Source organism: Uloborus diversus, unplaced genomic scaffold (assembly GCF_026930045.1).
Source record: "Uloborus diversus isolate 005 unplaced genomic scaffold, Udiv.v.3.1 scaffold_1037, whole genome shotgun sequence".
In the NCBI taxonomy this organism is placed as follows: domain Eukaryota; kingdom Metazoa; phylum Arthropoda; class Arachnida; order Araneae; family Uloboridae; genus Uloborus; species Uloborus diversus.
The window spans coordinates 51,601-66,090 of NW_026557696.1; positions in this window are offsets into that span (position 1 = coordinate 51,601).

The window sequence follows — 14,490 nt, forward strand, 5'->3', positions numbered from 1 at the left end:
ACGAATTTCATTAAACATAGCTTCACTATTATACAATAAAAACGAAAGAGATCGGAAAAGACATGCACCATCACCTGTAATATTAACGACATGATGAGGAAGAATAGTTCCGTTCACATTGATGTGCTCCATCCTCAATGAGTTTTTAAAAAAGTAAGTTTTATAATAAAATCAAACAAAATAACAAATTAAACCTTTCTAATTACATTTGCAAGAAACAAATGATGTTATTTAAAAACCAAAAATTGAATAGTAAAACAGCTTGCCAACAAAATTTACACAAAGTAAGAAAAAAAGGGTCCGATCTGTAATACTGAAAATTATTTGCGAATTATTTGACTTAAGAAAAGCCTCGAAGAATCACGTGAGAAACAAAAACAATATTAAATTTATAGTTCACTATCGACCAAAAGTTGAGATGAAGTACTGAATAATGATTTGAATGGAGGAAAGCCTTCGAAAATAAGGGATTTGAATTCAATGACAGGTTTTAATTTCTCAGAAATTAAGAGGTTTTAATTAATTTCTCCCGAACTAATTGAGATTTCGAAAAATCCTTTCTTAGTGGTTACTTTCGTAATCATGCGGACATGCCTGCCAAATTTCAAGTCTGAAGCTTCAGCGGTTTCGGCTGTGCGTTGATATATATATATATGTATATATATATGTATATATATTATCTCAGGACATTGATTTTTATATATTAAGATATATTATCTCAGGACATTGATTTTTATATATTAAGATAATGTAATAATTTTGCGAATACGAACGGAACTCAAACGGAAACCATGGCAACCGCAACTTAACACAGCTTGGTGAAATATTAATAAATACTTGTTGCCAGGTTCAAGACACAACAGCCATCTTCGCACAAAACATAAACAATAAAATATACTTTGAAAAAAAGTAGAAAAAAAGTAGATTTTACACCGAACAGGAGAAAAAACATTATATTTTGCACTGAAAAAGACGTTAACAATTCGCAACTCCAACAAACTATAGGGGGCACTGTAGCCACCGTCTAATGGCGGATGAAAAAGGTAAAACAAACACATGCCGTAGCATAACAAATGCTAATAAGCCTAGTAAATTTTGTTCGTATGCATGATTTTTTAGCTTTATTCTTTTCAAATTAATTTTCAAAGTCTTATTGATATTCTGGCCCACGTAGAAAGAAATGAGAATTCAAGAAGCATTACTAAACATAAAAAAATAATGCAAATTACGTAGTTCGTAGTTCTAAGCAGCCATTTCCACGATGTTGAATTCGATATTTATCAACTCTTGATAAAACTAAATAATAATTGTGGCCTGACAAGAATAACAATTAATGCTAGATAATGTAATTATATGACATTACGAATTATCATCAAAAGAAGTTGATACTTCTTTGCCTTGTTTGGCTAGCGCTAATTGTTTTGCATTTGTAGCAGAGTTATTTTTCTCAAATTGGCGAATCGGTTAATTTTAAATTCTTCTGTTTCGTATTGTTACAAATTCTGTAAATAGTAATTATTTTTGTGATTAATTTGTTGTAATCTGGCTAAATTAGGCGTTTGTTTCATTATTTTGCAACTAAAATTATCTTAGTAACGTAACCTGTAAATAGCTTCTTGTAATGTACATACAACCCCCTAAAATTCGCTTGAAGGATACGGTCCCCCTACTTTTCATTGATAAGATTCGTGAATGAATAAAAAGAAAATACGAGAAGCATTTCGAATTTTGTAGAAACTTCTCTTTCGAGATTTATAAATAGCCACGGCCGACGGCGGGAGTTAGTCTCGAGTTAGTTTTTGCTTGTGAATCGTGTCAGCGGTGCGCTGGAGCGTTACCGTCGTGCCATAAAAACCCAAGAACTGAATTGTTGCTAAGGTGTACGTCATCAAATCTATGCAACTTTATTTTCACTAACATGCATATTCTAGCTTATTTTATGATGAAGTTCGTTAGCATATGCCGAAGAAAGTTATTTCCGAAGGATTCGGAGTATATTCTTTACTAATAATAAAGCTGAAAGTCTCTCTGTCCGGAGGATGTTTGGATGTCTGGATCTCTGTGACGCGCATAGCACCTAGACCGTTCGGCCGATTTTCATGAAATTTGGCAAAGTTAGTTTGTAGCATTGGGGTGTGCACCTCGAAGCGATTTTTTGAAAATTCGACGTGGTTCTTTTCCTATTCTAATTTTAAGAACAAAAATATCATACGACGGACGAGTAAATTACGAAATTATCATAACGTGGAACCGTAACATGGGCACAAGCCAATTGGCGAGATACGAAATTATCATAACGTGGAACCGTAACATGGGTACAATCCAATTGGCGAGAAAATTCACCATACATTATTTGTAAATATACAGGCTAACCAAAAGACCTTTTAATTTTTCTATTACGGGCAAAGCCGTGCGGGTACCACTAGTTAAAACATAAAAGGTAAGTTGTGATTTTTTTTATCATATAACATTCTCTCATAATCATGAAAGTAACTTTTCTTAAGCACTAACTGAGAATCCAGGTAGTTGCTGGATTAGTTGACTGTGAAACATAGCGGTATATAATGCTTTGACAGCACTACAGTTTGAAATTTACTGGATACAATTCAGATTTTCTTAGCGGAATTAAAATATTTATACACGGACAATGCTCGTCTAATTGAAAATTTTCTTTCTTGTTGGTAAAAGATGCACTTTATTTTAAAATTTAACCAGCTGGTTCGAAAGTTAAGTCAAGAAGCTAGGTAAGCTTAACCATTTTCCAAAAACCGTATCCGAAATTTTCTCTATGAGATGAAGTTCATGGATTACCTGTTTAAAGAATATGAAATGCTTGAAACATTTAGAGTAATGCATTAACAAACTGTAATTTTTATCTAACCTAAAATATAAATCTATGATTATAGCAGGGTTTTCAAAAGTTTGCTACTTATCTGACGTATTGTCTCGCCGACAATTAATCTCGCCAAAAACTTGTAACGAGCGTTTTAGGAAAATCCGCTTATAGATTTCTTTTCTTTCCTTCTGTGTGTGTGTGTGTTGTTTTCTTTCTTTTCTTTTCTTTTTTTTTTTTTTTCAAAAGTTAGCATTTCTGTAAACAAAATATTTTGGCGTGATTTCAAATTCGCTGAACTAGCGCTAGTAATTTAAAGCACGGTTTTCGGCATGATTTTAAATGCCAAAAAACAATGTTAAAACATTTATTTATGTTAAATAATCTATTAACTAAATAAATGAAACCGTAATATAAATTTTAAATGTGCATAATTGAGCGCGTTTTGGTATAATTTTAAAACCCACCAAATTTGCGATACTCATTTTGGAAAACTTTGAGATGGAGATTTTTCGCGCAATTTCATGGTCGCGAACATTTTCTCGGTTTTCGACGACAATTTTGGTTTTGACGAAATTTTAACTGCGCCTTGACATTTTTTTTAAACTCTGAAAGGCTTTTGAAGGTTTGATTTGTAGAAAAGAAAAAATTCACATTTTAACAATTTCCAAGAAACTTGGTAAAATTTTAAACTGCGCCAGTCAACGTTATGGGAAATCTGCCATTTTTTTTTTATTAACACGCTTTATTAGCTTCACCTGTATGTATGTATGTATGTATGTATGTATGTATCTTGTAACGGAATCTTGTAGCTCAAATTTCGCCCACTTCCTGCGATCGGATTCTTTTGAAATTTGGCACGCGACCGCAGACCCGATGACAATGCAATATTCTATAATCAAATTAATTAATTAACTCTTTTAATTGTTAGTTTCCCCCAATTTTAATCAATATTTTGGCATAAATCCAACAATGTGAAAAAGGAAAAATTTTAAAAAATACATTAAAAAATGCTCGCAAAAATTATTTTAAAATATCTACAAAAACCTTTAATTTTTCTGCATCAGACAGAATTTGTTCCAATGTTCCAAGGCAATTAGAACATGAAATATAATTGTTTTTAACTAATTTCATGCCAAAATTAAGGTGAGCCTTTTAGACCATTGTTGAACAAAACATTTATTTAAATGCATCTCAAATTTTCAAAGTAATGTAGATATGATTTCCACACACATACATCGATGACTGAGATGGATCAGCTTTTTTTGGGCAAATGTCATGAATATAAAAGATTTTGAACAATGTTGAAATGAATATTTTTTCGTAAAACAAGTTAAACTAAAAAGAAGAAAATAAAATAATAGTTTAAAAACTAAAAAAACACGCTTTCATAGCAAAATGAACTAAAAAGTGAAAAATAATCTTTGGATGATACCAGTTGACCATTCACTTCCTATTCCTATTCAGAGTCACAACTGTATTTATGTCGAGGACTGCATACTAAGTGCCTTGCCTCCATTATTTTATATACCGATAGATGGCAGCACCATCACCGGATCGAACAGTTAATGAGAATTTCGAACTAGTCCAGGAGCTAATAGCTACCTAGTACTAGCACCCCCAGAGGTATCGTTTCACTTGGAGGACATTGAGACCACGAGCATATTTAACGTCGCCCAGTCCTCTTTAATGACGACGGTGGGTCTTCGACCATCGAGGTTCGAACATAAGGCCCTTCGGCCCCGAATCCGACACTCTACCGATCGGGCTACCACGGCCCCGACCAATCACTTAATTTTAATGTAATACAAAAAAGCGTGGTGGGCTTCTTATCAGTTGTCTTGAATTTCTTCCATTTGTTGTCCATGCAAAAATGTAAATAGACAGCACCCCACGGTTTTTTGTATTACATTAAAATTAAGTGATTGGTCAACTACTATCATCCAAAGATTATTTTTCACTTTTTAGTTCATTTTGCTACGAAAGCGTGTTTTTTTAGTTTTTAAACTATTATTTTTTACTGTAATGGTTGGTTGGGTCAATTGGGTTGTCTAAATAGGCTATGCTGCGCCAAACAATTGTTAGTTAGTTGAAAAAGGTGCATTTTTTTGTACCATTAGGTTTTGTGTTAATGCATAGAGTCGACAACCTAAATTCGATATTACCAAACAATTAGTGGCGAGTCAAAGAAACTTAGATCCAAAAATCTAGTACAAATTGCGCTTTCGTAAAACTTTCAGGCATGAGTAAAACCTTACTTATTAAAAAAAATAATAAGTTGAAATATTGTCCGACCATCGATTACATGGAAAGGCTAATATCCGGTTTATAGGCGGAAATGGACGTATCTATTAGTTTATAGGGGTGTTGGTTTGTTTCAGATGTGCCTTTTTGCCTCTCTATTACTTAGCCTTACTTTTTTAAAAACGAAAATTTGCTCACAGCAACATTTTTTTAAATCTAAAGTATATTCGATCTATGTTCTCACAGCAAAGACAAATTGATTTATTTATTCACAACAAAGTTTTGAGCTTACCATTTTGCTTTTATGTTTCTGAACGAAATGAAAATATTTTCTTTTCTTTTTGTTGTTTCCATGGTAACTATTTTTGTTTCCCCTTATTTTATTTTTGAGAATGCAATAAATGAATAAGGCACTAGTGACATTATAAAACGAGTGCATCAAAATCCCATCGTTATTTTCCTTTCTCCCTTGCTAGGTTCATTCATATGGAATCGTCTTTACTTGGCAGATTGTCAAATTACGTACAATTCATGGTCAAACTATAACTCTCTCTAAAAATAATTATGAATATCCATATATTAATATGTATAGAAAACTTCAAAATATTTTCTTGCAGTCTTTGTGATCTGTGACGGATCATGGATGCTAACCATCTCGTCATTTGCCCTGCTCTTTCCAAACGCTCTCTTGCGAACCGATACTGGGAGGTCAGGGGCCTTTTGGATTCATAGACTTTTGCTAAAGATGCTTTTTTATTATTTTATTTTTTTGTATCTTTGTCCACTTGTTTATATCCTTAATCCAATTGTATTTTTGTATCTGTAGTTGTCATAAAATCTTGTCATTAGAAATAAAAAAAAATAAAATGATACTGCATTTTCAATCATTTATCTTTTTTTTTTTTTTCAATTCAATAAAATCAACCTATTTCTCAACAATGAAAAGTTCAATCAAAACGTGCCAATATTAAGCACCAACATAATCCGGTTGCCTAGATTGAGTGACGTCATATTTCAGCGCTTCTGTTGCGACGGCATCGGCTAGAGCTAATGCCCCTATATGTACGAGCCGGCGCATCAGCTTAAGATCAGCCATTTTGGATCGGAGCGCGAGTTTGAGTGGTTGGCGAGTGATCGCATTTGGTGATTGTTCACTGCGAGCGATTATTAGCGGCACGTGGATTGTTTATAAAATAAAATAGTATTTCCGGCAAATTTGGCGAAACTTGAAGCTAAAAACTATAAAAAAAAAACTATTGCATATTTTTAAAAACTTTTTTCTTCTGAAGAGGGCGGAATGTTTTTACTGTTACAAACTAAAATTTTAGAATTGAGGGTTCAATACTTTTCGCAAGATGGGTTTCGAAAAAAAAACTAAACTCAGAAAAAAATGCAAAATAAAGGGTTTTTTTCAAAAATTTATAAAAAATACAAAAATTGCTCTATCTTCAAAATTTGTTAATTCATCATATTTACAATTAAATTTCCTACACTATAGTACAAAAAAATTTGTGTGGTGCGATTGGTTCGGGCATGTGAGGTAAAATACTAAAAAGTGCAAAAAAAAAAAAAAAAAAAAAACACATAAAACATTAAATAACTTTTTTCTAATTAAAATGTCAAAAATCGAAGCCCGAGGTGCACATCTTCGGCAAAAATTGCGCCTGTGTACCAAATTTCATCTTTCTAGGCCTTACCGTTTTCCCAGGATGCGCGCCACAAACACACACACATCTTGTTTTATTATATGTATAGAAGATAGATTAAAATAGCCCGCAAAAAAAAAAAAAAAAAAAAAAAAGGCTCCATGTTCCCCGTAGTGTGCAAAAAGCAGCGCTGGCAAAAAAGATAAAAAACTAAAAAAAAAAAGGGTGAAGAGAAGGCAAACACGATTTCAGTTGGATCACGTGATGAGGTAAGCTCGTAACTCAGCCGGCAAGCGAAGAGCTCGCGTTGCGTTCTGCATTAAAAAAATTGTAAAAAAAATATTGCGTATTTTTAAAAACTTATTTCTTCTGAATGGGGCGGAATGTTTTTACTATTATCAACTAAAATTTTAGAATTGAGGGTTCAATACTTCTCGCAGGATGGGTTTCGAAAAAAAACTAAACACAGAAAAAATGCAAAATAAAGGTTTTTTCAAAAATTTATAAAAAATACAAAAATTGCATTATCTTCAAAATCTTTTCATTCATAATATTTAAAATTAAATTTTCTACACTATAGTACAAAAATTATTTGTCTGGTGCGATTGGTTCGGGGTCTGTGAGGTAAAAAGCACTAAAAAGTGCAAAATAAAAAACACATAATAATTAAATAACTTTTTTTCTAATTAAAATATAAAAAATCGAAGCCCGAGGTACACATCTTCGGCAAAAACTGCACCTGTGTACCAAATTTCATCTATCTAGGCCTTACCGTTTTCCCAGGATGCGCGCCACAAACACACACACACACACACACATACATATATATACGGGCCCGACTCTCGGGGTAGGCGGCCGCCTAGGGCGGAAGATTTTAGGGGCGGCAAATTTCAAAACTGAAACATATTTTTTAAAAGTATGAATATCTGTTTCAGCGTCATAAAATTCACTGCTTCAATGCTAAAATAATAATAATAATTTAGAGTGTGCACGTGTGTACCAGTGTTTAGATAGGCAAAACATAGTTTGGAAGAAATTCAATTAAACTTTAGAGAAGGCAAATTGCATGATTTAAAACTCTTTTAAGAATATTAATACATGTTTCAATCCCATAAGTTGCACTAATTTAATGCTAAACTAGTATGTTGTGGCCATCACGAAACTTTCTTCTATATTTTTCCTTTTTCTGATCCCTCCCCATGCTTGACGAGGAAGCAATATTCCTAACAAAAACAAAATTACACATGCAAAAACTTGACGACCATCCCAATGTCTGAATTATTGTAAAAACAAAACAAAGAGCGAACATTGAAAGTTATTTTAAAAGCCTTGCTTGAATGAATTACAAATATTTTATTTGTTAACAAACATAAGATGGCAACAGTTAAAAATTTTAAATCATTGAGATAATATTTCATATGGGGCCGTGGTAGCCTGATCGGTAGGGCATTGGACTCGGGGCCGGAGGGCCTCGGGTTCGATCCCCGCTGGTCGAAGACCCACCGTCGTCATTAAAGGGGACTGGGCGACGTTAAATATGCTCGTGGTCTCAATGTCCTCCAAGTGAAACGATACCTCTGGGGGTGCTAGCACCAGGTAGCTATTAGCTCTTGAACTAGTTCTAAATTCTCATTAACTGTTCGATCCGGTGATGGTGCTGCCATCTATCGGTATATAAAATAATGGAGGCAAGGCACTTAGTATGCAGCCCTCGACATAAATACAGTTGTAGTCAGTTGTGACTCTTGAATAGAATAGAATAGAATATTTCCTATCATTTCCATACAATTAAAATCACGAGAAATACGCAGACGACAATCTATTACGATTTATCTTTCTTATTGTTGCATTAATAAAAATATTTTTTATTCGCAAAAAAAAAAAAAAAATCAACACCTCTTGGAGCGATCGGCGTCAAAATTGAACCAAAGCCTGTTTACGTATGGATTCACATATATTCCAAATTTCAACCGGAACGTAGCATTACTTCTTGAGATAGGACACTCAAAATGGAAAAAAAGAACGGGTGATTGCGCTACCCCCCTTTTAGCTGTTGACACAAAAATAAAATCAGTTCTTATACCCACTAAGGGCTACTTGCCGATAAATTTTTCTTTCATTCCGTTCATTATTTCTTGAGATACAGCAGTCACAATTGACGACAAAAAACGTTCTACAGCTCAACCCCCGTTTGAGTTATTGACACCAAAATTGAATCAGCACCTGTTCCTGTTAATACCAACATATGGACCAAATTTTGTTTGATTCCGCCAGTAACTTCCTGAGGAATAGCAAGCACGCGTAACTCGAAAAACGTCCCATTGCTCCACCCCCCTTGGAGGAATTCGCGCCAAAAACTAATGGGCACAAGTTCACATAGGGGCACATATGTGTACTAAATTTCGTTCGATTTCATGCGGTAGTTTTTGTTGTAGAGCGGCCACAAAAAACTGGTCACACACAGACGTGACACACATACATACACACACACACACACACACACACACACACACATACATACACACACACAGACAGACAGACATTTTCCAAAAATGGTCGAAATGGACTCAGCACACCTCAAAACGTTCGAATCCGTCAAAATTCGAAATTCGAAAATTTGCACGAATCCAATACTTTCTTCTATATATTAGATATAGAAGAAAGTAAAAAGGTAATTAAAAGTGTGCACCGTAGCTCGGATATGCAAAACCTAGTTGGGAATTTAACTAGAAACTCACTTTAATTTTAAGCACTTTACAATTGTTTTTATTTTTTTCATTTATTACTATTTTATATTATTATTATTATTCAATGGGAGGTGGGCGGCACTTGTCAATATCGTCTAGGGCGGCAGAACTACTTGAGCCGGCCCTGCATATATATATGTAAATGTCAGAAAATATGTTCCAAATGATTATGCCTTACCTTTTTGCAAATGTTCAAGGCTTAATAAATAATTCCTCGCTTGATATAAAGCTGAATAACAAGACAGAACAGCACGCTAATACCGTTGACAACAAATTACTGTTTGTTATAATAACAAGAAAAAGTTTACCTCAAAACTCAGCACAATTGAGACAAATATTTAAAAAAAAATATCATAAAGAGTTGTAGCAATGGATGGTTGGAATTACTTGTTCATGATGCAAACGCATTCATAATTGCACTTGAAATTAATTTTCACAGAAGAACAGATCAAGGAAATGGAGAAAATAGAAACGTATTTCACATAAACTCACGTAGGTGCAATTCATCACACCATCTTAGTGATGAAAATAATATTTTGTAACTCTTCTGCTATTTTTACTCATTGATATTCTATAAATTCGTGATTTTGTGAAACCAAAGTTACACTTCAATATATTTTATTTTCGTACTGTCTCACTGAAAAAGAAATTTTCTGTACTTTAAAATATCTGTAGATATCTAATTAGTTAAATTGAAAACTCTTTGGTTAAAAGCTATTTATTATTTTTAGCTAATACCGAAAATACCGGTATTCGACCCCAGCAAATACCGGCATTACGAAATTGCAAAATAGTTCCAAATGCCGGTATATTGGTATTGCATTCACTAATTGGAACTTATCGCTCTTTCAGAAGAATGACAGGCTGTCAAAGTAAACAAAACAATGTCTTTAAATTTTTCATTGCTATTCAGAAATAAATTCAAATTTTACTCCGTGATACGCAAAAACACCCTGCAAAACCTCGAACTATTTGAAAAATCACACTCTATCCGCACACATAATTTTAAACACTTGTTAACCACTATATTTCCCCCCAAAAGATAGTATTGACGGCGAGTGTAAAATGGTGTAAGTCACAAAAAGCTACGTTTCATATCTCAATGACTATTAGTCGTACTTATTTCAATTTTTTTCTGTTGGAATTGTTTTTCAATGGAGATTATTTTTCTAAATATAAGTTAGGGGACTTGGGGCCAGTGGCGTGGCTATGCTTTCTGCCGCCCGGGGCGGTTCCTCAATTTGCCGCCCTTTTGATGGGAAATAGTTAAAGTGTTTTAATTAGATTTTAATAAAGAAGAAAGCAAAGAAACTTTTTTCCCTCCTTATTTTTCTTTCAGAAGGTAAAAAAGGGAATTCAGAGCCTCACCGAAAAATTCAAAAAGATAAGTCGAAATTCGGAATTTAAAGCAATTTTTGGTAACACTTATAGAGAAGAGGCGTTGAGCTCCCTCGAGATTTTTTTTTTTTTTTTCAAAATTAAAATCAGTTTCATGCTTTCTTTGGTGACGTTAGGGGGTAGGGACTTCTCAAGGAAATTTGCCGAAATTAAAGTCTTAAAAAAGCAATTTTAGGCTATCTTTGGATACGTGAAGATATTGGGGAAGGTTCAGCGGCGCTGTCTGGAAAGCTTTTCAAATAAAATGAAAAACACGTAAATATAGGCTGTATCTAGTGATGTAAGGGCCTCCCCTAGCTCCAAAAAAGACTGAATTTTCCTCGCGAAATATTTTCAAACTTGAAATCTTGTAGGTTATCTTTGACGGCATAAGTTTCCAACTATTTCCAAAAATGTTGGAAAGTCAGATGGTTTTCCCGTCTCCATATAAAACTTTTTGAAAATGACGTCCTAAAAACGCGACTTTAGTCGTTGTATGACGAACAACATCAAGAAAGTCCGGAGGGTGGTTACCACTCGAAATCTTTTTCGAAACTGCTGCTAATTTTAAGCTCTTCATCACTGAGAAAAGAAAGCTTTGCGTCTTCCCTCAGAAATTTCTAAAAACGAAATTTGGAGCCAACTGTTATGACGTTAGGTGATTTCATGCACATTTGGGGTCCCTATCTTAGAATTTTTCTGAAATTTACGTTTCAAAAACCCAACTTTAAGCTATTTTTGGAGACATTGGATTTTAAAATTCGAAGTTGACGTCCTTAACATACATATTAGACTATCTTTAATCACGTTACAGGAAGGGTCAGGGGTTGACGGCCTTCAGGAATTTGTTGGCATTGAAATCTAAAAAATTCAATATTGTGCTTAAAGATGAAATGTAAAGGGATGGGGTGGGCTTTATACCTTCGAAATGTTTCGAGGCTCAAGGCCTAAAACTGCATTTTTGGGCTGTTTAGTGACGTTAAAAAATATGAAGGTTCGGTTGCGTTTCTCGAAAAATTGTGACGCCGCCCTCAGTCTGTAGCTTCAAACGAAGGAAGAGGAAAAACAAAAAATATAATGCTGAGATATCCACAAAAACAACACATGTATTTGAGTAATTTCATTATCATAATCGTACCACAACCTTAGAATTCAAAGACCTTTTTTTGACTTCAAAAAAAGATCAAAATCATGATTTACTCGTTGGGAAAACAAGTTAAATTTTTTCGCATCAAAAGTGTAAAATTACCGCTGCCCCTTCCTAGCTACGCCACTGCCTGGGGCCCGTATAAAAAGTTAAAATGTATTTTTTGACTCATTTTAATTTTTACTTCAAACTTTTAATATTTTAACTCTACATCTGATTTTGAACATTTTTGCAATTGGAAGTATGCATCTTGTACTAACGGTTGTGAAAATAGAGGTTTTTTGCAGGTTAAAACGGAAGACCCTGTACATTTCTAGACATATATATATACATATTGTAATTCACAAATAAATATGTTTCGAAATAAAAAGAAATTACCCTGCTCGTCTGCTAGCTTGATGGTTTGCAAAACAGCTGCATTTTCGAAAGCGATCTGAAAACTGAATACTAATTTTGATTTAAAAGCTTTGAATTAAGAGGGAAAGATGAACAATTTTCAAAATTTTATTTGCCTAACAAATTTTAAGTTTGCAAGGTGGAACAATGGACTTTCATTAACTGTAGAACTTATTGTTTACTTCTCGGTTTATAGAAAATTGTGTTACACAGGCTGGCGTTATAAAGGTATATAACTCAAAAAAAAAAAAAAAATCGTTGAAAAAATTAACATAGCTCGCTACAGAAAGATATGAGTTCCAATAACTTTTTCTGTTTTGTTTAGACCATTTTGAAACTCTTGTACTGTCTCACTCTGTTGACCTATCCAAGTACTGCAATATCTATGATAAAACACGCATTTGTGAAAAAAATGTGAGACGGGCTTCAATTAAATGCGAGCTGCGCTGACACAAATGAGATGCTACACTGTAAAAACTGAGGTGTAATAATACTCCTAGTTTGGTGTTAAGCAACTCCAAAAATTGTGCAAATCAACGCTTTATTTCACGTCAACACCATATCTAGCTTTCCCATTCACCAAAAGTGGTGTAACTGAAATCCAGGGCCGATCCTAGCAGGTGTGCAGAGTGTGCACCGCACAAGGGCGGCCAAAGCAAGGGGCGGCCGCAGGCCGCCTCATATAGTTCTTTTAATCAAATAAAATTCCCCAAGAATTTCTCACAAGATGGCATAATAAGTCGAATAAATATGCAGAATTTTAAATGTTCAATTATCAAAATAGGTTCAAATTTTCCGACAGCATGGCATATTAAGAAAAATGGAATGTTTAGAGCACGTTGTGTTGTTCTATTATCCATTAATATCAACTCTTTACTGACATGCTTCATTTGGTTGCAAAATTTGTGACAGAACTGGAAATCAGGCATGGATACAGGGAGAAGCAATGACGGAAATCCCCCCCCCCCCCCCCCAAAGCATGAAAGGGTGCCTTCTAAAGGCTACTAATGCTGATCCCCAGCGCGGCAAGCTTTTATTGACCCTTAACAATGAAGACATATTTTATGGTAAAAAAAAAAAAAAAACTATGCTGATAGCATACTCTCGCAAGTATTTCAAACAACAAATTCTGTGTTCAACAGTCCGTGGAGACTGGAGAGACAACGGAAAATTGCGACTCCCCCTGAGAGTCAAACATACATAATCAACGAACTAAAATTTTTAATTTTCCTCCTTTACAACAATTTTTTCTAATTAAAATCACGAATCAACTGCCAGGTTTCAGATCAGGTAGGAGTACAGCGCCCTTGCCCCGGGTTACGAATTTTAAGTGTAGCTCCAAAACGAAGATCCAAAAGGATGCCTTGACGAGACTAAAAAAGGTTTCAAACTGCGTTTTTAGGACTCTAATTCCAGAAAACTTCGCTGGTTGAACCACCGTTTTTAAGGATTCAAGTCTCTTATTCACCCTTTCCACCTTAATGTAATCAAACATAGCCTAAAAATGACGGCTCCAAAATTCAAAATGTCTTTTCTGGGGTCAGCCCTTTCTAACGTCATCAAAAATTGCTCAATGGTATTTTTCGAATTTCTTTTTTGAAATTTTTGCGATAGAGGGCACTGAAATTCATTACCTAAGATTACTAGCAAAGATGATTTGAATTAGCGTCTCTAGAGAGGCCCCCAATCCTATCCCCTCTCACTTAACGTATTCTAAAACAAACTAAAATTGCGTTTTCCAATCATCAGTTTCGAAGAACTTTGGGGGAAATACTGCGGATCCCCCTTTTCTCCAACGTAATCACTATGACTCAAACTTTCGTTTTTAGATGGTTCCGTGAGCCACCAAACCCTTCCTGCCTAAACTAGCCTGAAATTGACTTCAGTTTCATTCAACCACTCTTTGTCCCATCGTTATCAAACAATGCCTAAAATACGAATTTGGGACTTCCATTTCTAAAAAATTCCGGATGGCTTACGTAAATTTTCACAGCGCTAGGGCATCCAGCATCCCCCATCAATCGGAGACAAGTCTTAAGTTGTATTTTTCAGATATTAATATCGAAAAATATTCAGAAAGATCCGCTGAAGCTTCTCGGT